This window comes from Panulirus ornatus, chromosome 62 (assembly GCF_036320965.1).
Source record: "Panulirus ornatus isolate Po-2019 chromosome 62, ASM3632096v1, whole genome shotgun sequence".
NCBI lineage: Eukaryota > Metazoa > Arthropoda > Malacostraca > Decapoda > Palinuridae > Panulirus > Panulirus ornatus.
In genome coordinates this window covers 9,371,621-9,380,838 of record NC_092285.1, presented here as the reverse complement: position 1 = coordinate 9,380,838, position 9,218 = coordinate 9,371,621, and the positions used below count along the sequence as shown (strand labels likewise).

Genomic DNA, 9,218 nt, shown 5'->3' with positions numbered 1-9,218 from the left:
TGTAACAACACGTCATACCATTCTAATGATGGGAATAGTTAAATAAGGGACTATCTCATCTTGTCTCAATACGTCATACAGCCTTTCCATAGGCATAACTTATGACAAACCAGTGTTGCAGCTCCCCTAGTACCAACCTCACTATGCCTTGCCATAATCAGGATGGCTCACTCTGCTCCTTATTGCCTCGTCCTTCACTGCAATGCAGCAAGTTTCTGCAGGCAAGATGCATTGTTGGAAGACAAGTTTTGTAGCAACGCCGCTTCGTAGAAAAACAAGTGTTCTTGATAATTACGACGGTGAGGAGTCGAGGATCCGGGACCTTATTGAGGATAAACAAACACACACACACACACACACACACACACACACACACACAAAAGACAATTAATAAGACTTTTCTTACACTCCTTTGGAGTTCTGTCGCATTCACTATTCATTTTGTTCCTTCATTTTCATTCGTTATCTCAATAAAAGAAAAAAAAAAGAAAGAGTTGTCTCTATTCACTCCCGTTCGCGCCCCCACCTCTCTCTCTCTCTCTCTCTCTCTCTCTCTCTCTCTCTCTCTCTCTCTCTCTCTCTTATATTTCGCTCCCTCGTTCTCTTGCTCTCGCCTCCCACGTACTGCCATCTCGCTTCACAAATCGCAACTTTTGATAATAGGAATGACAAGCAGACTTTTCCCCTCCCGCGCTGTGAGACTGAACAAAAATGTCCTCGTTTCTTTTTTTCTTTTATCCCGGTATCGTTTTATATGACAGAGAGAGAGAGAGAGAGAGAGAGAGAGAGAGAGAGAGAGAGAGAGAGAGAGAGGAGAGAGAGAAAGGAGGGAAGGGAGAGAGAGAGAGAGAGAGAGAGAGAGAGAGAGAGAGAAGGAGGGAGAGAGAGAGAGAGAGAGAGAGAGAGAGAGAGAGAACTGCAGAACCCACCCACACACCCACACCGAACACCTCTCGACGCCCCCCACCCCAAAAATAAAAGGAATTTCGCCCTGGTTCTGTTGTGTGTGTGTGTGTGTGTGTGTGTGTCTGGAGATCTTGGGAGTCCTGGAGCAGCAGCAGCAGCTCCTTCTCCTCCTCCTCCTGCCTGGCTGGCTGGCTGGCTGGCGGAATCACGTCAGGCTTGGTAACAAACCTTGTCTTCCCGCCAGAGACATCCACCTCGCTGGCAAGAATTGGATCCCTTGGTTCAGTGTGTCGGGGGCAGGGTAGAACACTTCTCTTTCTTTCTTGCGCTGGGTCGGTATGGGCTACTGGACTAACCCTGCCAACGCAGTCTCACTGATATATATATATATATATATATATATATATATATATATATATATATATATATATATATATATATATATATATATATATATGGGTATATGGGTATGTTTGAAGGAATAGTGGTTCCAACAATGTTGTATGGTTGCGAGGCGTGGGCTATGGATAGAGTTGTGCGCAGGAGGATGGATGTGCTGGAAATGAGATGTTTGAGGACAATGTGTGGTGTGAGGTGGTTTGATCGAGTGAGTAACGTAAGGGTAAGAGAGATGTGAGGAAATAAAAAGAGCGTGGTTGAGAGAGCAGAAGAGTGTGTTTTGAAATGGTTTGGGCACATGGAGAGAATGAGTGAGGAAAGATTGACCAAGAGGATATATGTGTCGGAGGTGGAGGGAACAAGGAGAAGTGGGAGACCAAATTGGAGGTGGAAAGATGGAGTGAAAAAGATTTTGTGTGATCGGGGCCTGAACATACAGGAGGGTGAAAGGAGGGCAAGGAATAGAGTGAATTGGAGCGATGTGGTATACCGGGGTTGACGTGCTGTCAGTGGATTGAATCAGGGCATGTGAAGCGTCTGGGGTAAACCATGGAAAACTGTGTAGGTATGTATATTTGGGTGTGTGGACGCATGTATATATATGTGTATGAGGGTGGGTTGGGCCATTTCTTTCGTCTGTATCCTTGCGCTACCTCGCAAACGCGGGAGACAGCGACAAAGCAAAAATATATATATATATATATATATATATATATATATATATATATATATATATATACATATATTCCATCCGTCTGAGAAGCAAAATATTCAGGTCATATCACGTTAACATCACCATTTACGAAGCATTATAAGTTTTAATTACGCTTTAAGCCCCAGCTTATTAAAAGGAATTTTCCCGTGTGTTTTTTTTTTACGACCGGACGCAAACGCAACACCAGCGTCTCACTCGGACAAGCTCCACGTATTGTAGCGTTTCCTACAGTTTTGTACAACGCATCTTACTCAAAGGATCTTTTTCTAAGAAATTTTTGTGTTCAGACTTACAGATGTGTATGGTAGCAGAGCCTGAGCTATCCTTTTTAATAGAGTCATTTTGAGTATATATATATATATATATATATATATATATATATATGTGTGTGTGTGTGTGTGTGTGTGCGTGTGTGTGTGTGTGTGTTAATTCCACTTTCTTCGGCTGGCAACTACACCAAAGACAAAACCAAACCATTTTAAGAACAATATCAAATGCAGTCTTTGCTCTAACTCAAAGCAATCTAAACTGTCACATCGATTCTTATCACACGTCTAACTACTCCTCACATCAAAGTACAATCCCTCCATCATTTGCATATGAAATTCTCAACTGCACTGGAATATTAACCGTAATGTTTCTTACCTTTGCATTGCGACTGGTGAAGAGCCATCTCGACAGTGTGGTCGAGCCTAGAAAGACGAAAATCCTTTCGCTTTCCGTCTCTATCTTTATTTTTCAACACCATGTGATAAGATATCATCGTTATCTGCCGTGTTAACTGTCGCGGTTATCAATGGGAAGGGGTTTGTAGAATTCCTGTAGCGGTGAGGCCCAGGGATTCCAGGGTTTGGTATGTCTTCATTCAAGCGAGTCTCCAAGAACCGTTCAGCCATGGCGCCATCCGTCTGTAGAGGGAAGAAAAGAACAATGAGATCTATTTATTGCCTAAATCACCAGACACCATACTATAAAGATACGTGAGATATACATGTGTCTTAATATGTGACTGTTACACTCTGGGATGCTTTCTCTGGCACTGTATGTTGCCAGTGGTGGTGAGAAACACGGGTGGTGGTACTCACCCTAGCTGTTTATCCTCCTCTAGGGAGGGTCTGGCAGATAAACAAGGTACCTGGCTGTGGCTAAGGTATATATATATATATATATATATATATATATATATATATATATATATATATATAACTTCTCAGAAATGCATTAAATCATTTCACTCATACAGTTCAAAACAACAATAATAGCCTAAGTCAACTACATCCCGTACCTAGTAATCTGCTGTAACAATTTGAATGCCAAACAGCAGGTCAACAGATTAATATGCAAACACCAGCAGGGAACAGTTTGAGGGAACATGTATAATCACTACTCCAACAACTGCTTTACTTCCTCTAGCCAGGATGGGTTTCGATCCTTCTTTTTTCACTCCCCTCGGCTTTAAGATAATCTATATATAGTTTTACGCCGTGTACATATATATTCTATCTCCCTCTGAAAATACAGACGTCTATAGCACTGTGTATAGATCTGAAAATCGAGACGGTTTTACGAAACTGCATATAATTCTCAGAGAATTTAGATATCTCGTGTATTAACTGTGCCTCGCTGTGTCTGTGTTGGATGCCAATCAAGCCATAAATTAACTTAAATTTCTACTGAATCTCTCTCTCTCTCGCCGTCCGCTTCCCCTTATGTTTACTTACTGAGTGAGGGGGCACGAGTGCAACTGAATGAGAACTGAGGGGGTACGAGTGCTACTGAATGAGAACTGAAGGGGGGGCACGAGTGCAACTGAATGAGAACTGAGGGAGGGCACGAGTGCAACTGAATGAGAACTGAGGGAGGGCACGGGTGCAACTGAATATAACCTCTCGAATGACAACAATCTCTGGAATTGAGGCCGCTTCTCCTACGGTGGCGCACTGGTTCCAGATCTCTCGTGGTAAATCCTGAAGACCCCGGGATCGAACGCAAGAAGTAATGGTCCTCTAAACCGAAACGGAAACAATGTATAAAGGCTAAACGACCATTTCTATATTCTTTTTGTGAAAATCAATCCCGTCTCCAGAAACAGAAAACCTCTCCATTCACAGGAAATCTCGTTTTTTTCGTAAATGTGGTTCCTGGAACAGAGACCTTGATTTGTAGGAAGTTCCTTGGATGGCCAGCAAGACCCTTAGGTCTTTAGGGCCTTCCGAAAAACTTTAGGGATTGATAAAAAAAAAAAAAGGGAGATCTCGCCTTCCCTAAAAACAGACAAAAAACTCAGAGGAGACATTGTATTTGTTTCTCTGCTACAGAGTCTTGTGTCCATTACATTCCAACACTTATGTCCTCTTGATTTAAGACATGTTTTTCTTTGGACACAGATGAAGTCGGTGTCATACCAGTCGACCAATGCCTGGTGGACGAGTCGATTCTCATACCAATCGGCCAATGGAATAGGTCGACTCTCAGACCAGTCGACCACTGGGAATGGGCAGACTTCCATAATGCAGGCTACTAGAATGGGTCGATTGCCACACCAGTCAACCACTTGGAATGGGTGGGTTGTACTATCATACCAATCGACCAGTGGAATGGTTCGATCCCTATACCAGTCAACCACTACCGTTTCAAAAGGACAAAAACCTGAATAACAGTCGACCAGTTCTCCACGGAACTTGGTCGAACCTCACAAACGTCTCTTGGTTTAAACCCCAATCAATAACTCCTCCCGAATCAGCAACCGAAGAGGGGTCAAAAGTCTCTCTCCTACCAATCGTGACAGACACTAGACCAGGAGCGCGCTCCCCCACATCACTAAGGCTCAAGCGCTCCACAAACGATGAGAAAACGAGTCTTGGCTATACTGCCAGCTTGAAGGCCCCCCCCCCCCCCATCCTTATCAAGGCCTTCTCAGCTTCGAAAGTTGGGCTGTAAGTCTCGTTCGGTTCTGTGGTGGTCCGCACACAGACCTCCCTTCGTGTAACAAATACATTTTTCATATTCGTCCTATTTTTAGACAGTGGGAGAAGCTAGAAATATCCGGTTATGATCGATGGGTATCCGGCCACATCCGGTGGTTACTCACACTCCTCCCGCATCCGGCTCAATTACCGAAGCTCCCTCAATTTCACACACACATTCAGACGACACTGACCTGCCCATCAGAGACATTCAGACGACACTGACCTGCCCATCAGAGACATTCAGACAACACTGACCTGCCCATCAGAGACATTCAGACGACACTGACCTGCCCATCCGATTCTCCTCGTTCTTTCAGAATGGCATCCGCATTCACTAGGGTCATGAAGGCTATCAACCACGATTCACTTAAGATCGAATCTCAAGACCCATCTCGATTGAACTTTCTCCCTTGCGATGCTCAAGACAGCTTCCATTCCTTGCCCCGAATTTACCAAAAGTCCTTCTGAGTGATCCATAGACTTGTATAACCTGAGTGCGTCCACTTCCTAACGCACTAGTTGACTGACAGACTCAAAAGACAAGTGGTTCAGAAGGTCTTGGCCTCTTATAAGCAGCTATAAGACAACTCAAGGGGCCTTGGCTAAGAGGGTTTAAAACCGACTCGGGGGTTTATAACTTCCACTTAAAAGAGGCTTTCTGGATCAGATAATATCCTCTCAGTTATTCTGATCCTACGTGAAAGTGATCAACACTAACAGGAGACGAAAGTCGAATCCAAACTCCATTACGAAAGAAGGTTCTGATCCTACGTGAAAATGATTACCACTAACTGGTGACGAAAGTCGAATCCGAACTCCCATTACGAATGCGAAGGTGAAGTCTGATGTGTGTGTGTGTGTGTGTGTGTGTGTGTACAGCGCGCCAGCCATGCTGGGAAGTGATGTATGTTGTCACAAATAACAGCAAAAAGGGTTTTCCTCGCTGGTATACGACACTGGGGGAGGAGGAGGAGGGGGGAAAATTCTTTTTTTTCCCTCCCATCATTTTTGAGCGAAGGATACGAAAGTGAGTTATCTTTCAACGGGAGTATCTTTGTGTCATGCAAATCGTCTCTTATTCGATGGTCTTTGTCATGCAGATGATCTTCAACACGAGGACCTGTGTCATGTAGATGACACATAACACGAGGACCTGTGTCATGTAGATGACATATAACACGAGGACCTGTGTCATGTAGATGACCTATAACTGAGGACCTGTGTCATGTAGATGACACATAACTGAGGAACTGTGTCATGTAGATGACCTATAACTGAGGACCTGTGTCATGTACATGACCTATAACTGAGGACCTGTGTCATGTAGATGAAATATAACACGAGGACCTGTGTCATGTAGATTACATATAACTGAGGACCTGTATACAGTAAATCTTTCATCTCTTGGCCTTTGGACTAGTCTATGTACATACTTCTGTATGACATCATTCGTAAACAGCTTTTTCCTACGTATCTGATACCATTTCCACTGGAATTATCTTGAGGGCCACACGATTCGAACCCAAGACCCCCCGAAATTACATTTCCTAATTGCCCGTCTGAGCAAAATTCCACCATGCCCCCCCCCCCCCCCCCCCCCAACACACACACACACACAAACACCATCCACCCCAACGAAACATCTTTCTCTCCTCTTTGGACAATATGCTCAAAATTTCGGCTCCGTCTCCCGGCCCGCTCAGGAGGCGTAACTCATGCTCTTGTCAATACTATCGGCCAGAGCACTCACTCCCCGCAGCGTGAAGAACGAGGCCGTGCTGCCTATCTCCCCCCCCCACAAGACATTGGAAAATTATTCATTACACATTCAGGACTCTTGTGTATGTATTTATACACTTTTGGCCGATGGCTCACTATTCCTCCGGATGCTCAGGACTTCCCAATTGTCAGTCAGACAGCGAGACAGACATACACGCCTGTTTTCGTCTGATTCATTCGTGGCGTCTGCACTGAACTCATTCTCTGAATACTTTAACACTCCGAAAGTGAAAGCATGCCAGTGAACTTTCAAAGTCCTCCTTCAATGAGATTTGACATATAAGATTCAAATTACGAATGCACTGGCCAGAGACAAGGCTGGAACGAAATTTATATACATATATATATATATATATATATATATATATATATATATATATATATATATATATATATATACACAAATATATATGATAAATTCAGTAAGTATAAAAACATCTGATCCCCCTTAATAAAACACAGCTGAACATTTAGATGAAGAGAATCGAGGAGTGTTCCGAATGCCTCTCAATAGGTCTCAAAAGAAAGGCATTGTATCCTCCAACTTATGGAGGCTCCAACTCTTCTTGATTCTCTTTTGTTTGACCAGAAACTTTTTCCTCGGAGACTTGGATTATCTTGAGAGGGAGATCTGACATTAATATCAACGTTGGTGATGGCGAAGGAATTCTAATTAATTAAGATGGGCACTGAGGCCCGCCTGTTGGTTTGAAGACGAAGATACAAGGAAAAAAAAAAACTGATGATGGAAATTATTTTACCGAGTCACAGTCGACTCTTATGCTCATTTCAAGCTTGAATCATCCACTAAGCTCTAAGCTGTACTCCACTCTTGTTCTACCACGAGCTGAGCTTCGCATGTGCCCTGGATTGTGTCCACCTGCCCCCCCCTGACTCTTACCACCACCCACTGACCCCATGATCCAGTGACACCCAAAATCACCCACTGATCCCCACTATCAACCCCCACTGACCCCCCACAATCACCCACTGATCCCCACTATCAACCCCCACTGACCCCCACAATCACCCACTGATCCCCACTATCAACCCCCACTGACCCCCACAATCACCCACTGATCCCCACTATCAACCCCCACTGACCCCCACAATCACCCACTGATCCCCACCTCCCCCACGACACGTACCATCACCACCCACCAACCCCAACCTTCACCGAAACCCCACTAACCCCCACCGAAACCCCACTAAACCCCCAACCTCTCTTTCCTCCCCACCCACAGAACCCTCACCCTTCCCCCTACACACCCACCTAACCCCAGCAGCCAATAACCATCAAGTCTGGTCGTCCCCCACAGCCTCGTTACTTGAGAGGCGAAGCCGGAATCATTCTTGCCTTCATGGTCCACAACGGCCCAACTCCGAACATCTCTTGCAGACGCGCCGCCCTCACTCCCTGAGGTGTATCTGGCCTCCGTGATGTGTCCGGTGGCGCGGTAATAGGGGTAAATATTGGTCGACAGATGCGGATGATGACGCCCGGGGCGTTGAAGGGCCAAGAGCGAGAGGCCCAACTTTAGGTTTGGCAATACCACTGTGTTTATCTGCTCTTACACGGACGGTGATGCCAACTATGGCCATATCCTGTGTCAACAATCACTCAAAATTACTCTCATATAATATAGCAAATATTTGGTAGGTGAAAAGAGTCGTTAATCTCCAAATTTATCGATTATTATAAAGGCCTTATGGTCGGCATGTTGCTCTGAGAGTCGCGGAATACGTTCTTCCCTCTTGGCGTGTCGAGGTGTTTGTGTTCTGGTATCACTGTCCCTTGGTCGATATAAGGAGGGAGGAGGAGGAGGAGGGAGGTGTCATAAACCACTCAAGGAAGTGAGAGAATAGGCCATAAAGACGCATCCTTTCAGGCTGACAGTGGGCTGATAGCTCTTACGAGACGCCTTGAGTTCCGGACTTCGTCTGTGATTGAGTGGGCTTCTCCCGGACCTGCCTGTCTCTCTGACGACCGTCAACCTGTCATATATAGATTATGTACGACTCGTCCAGAGGCCCCCGCTCATGTAGGAAAGAGAAGTGGAGTCCCCCATGCAATGCGTCGCAGTGACGGAAATGAAAAAAAAAAATAAAAAATGGAAGAAAAAAACGCAGTGACGGAAATGAAAAAAAAAATTCAAAAAAAAGGGAAGAAAAATAAGATCTTCCTCGAAAGGTATTGTATTTTTCATGAAGAAAATAGAATGGGGTGAAATTTCATATCAAGAAATGGGTCGAGGATATTCCTTTTTATCTATGGATATAAGAGTCTTATTTTGGTCCGTCTTCAGTAGCAAGTTGCGACCCTTGAGCGCGAAGGTATGACCCTTGAGCGCGACGGTACGACCCTTGAGCACGACGGTAGGACCCTTGAGCACGACGGTAGGATCCTTGAGCATGACGGTACGACCCTTGAGGCGCGACGGTGCGACCCT

At 44.8% G+C, this 9,218-nt stretch overlaps 1 long non-coding RNA gene across 1 annotated transcript in view; it reads right to left on the bottom strand.

Annotated features, from left to right (window-relative positions):
- Positions 1 to 2,671: 2,671 nt before the first annotated feature.
- Positions 2,672 to 9,218, bottom strand: part of LOC139745785 (uncharacterized) — a 583,323-nt gene continuing 576,776 nt past the window's right edge. Inside the window, exon 7 of the long non-coding RNA XR_011711955.1 lies at positions 2,672 to 2,928. This is a non-coding gene — a long non-coding RNA (uncharacterized lncRNA). The remainder of the gene's footprint in view (positions 2,929 to 9,218) is intronic.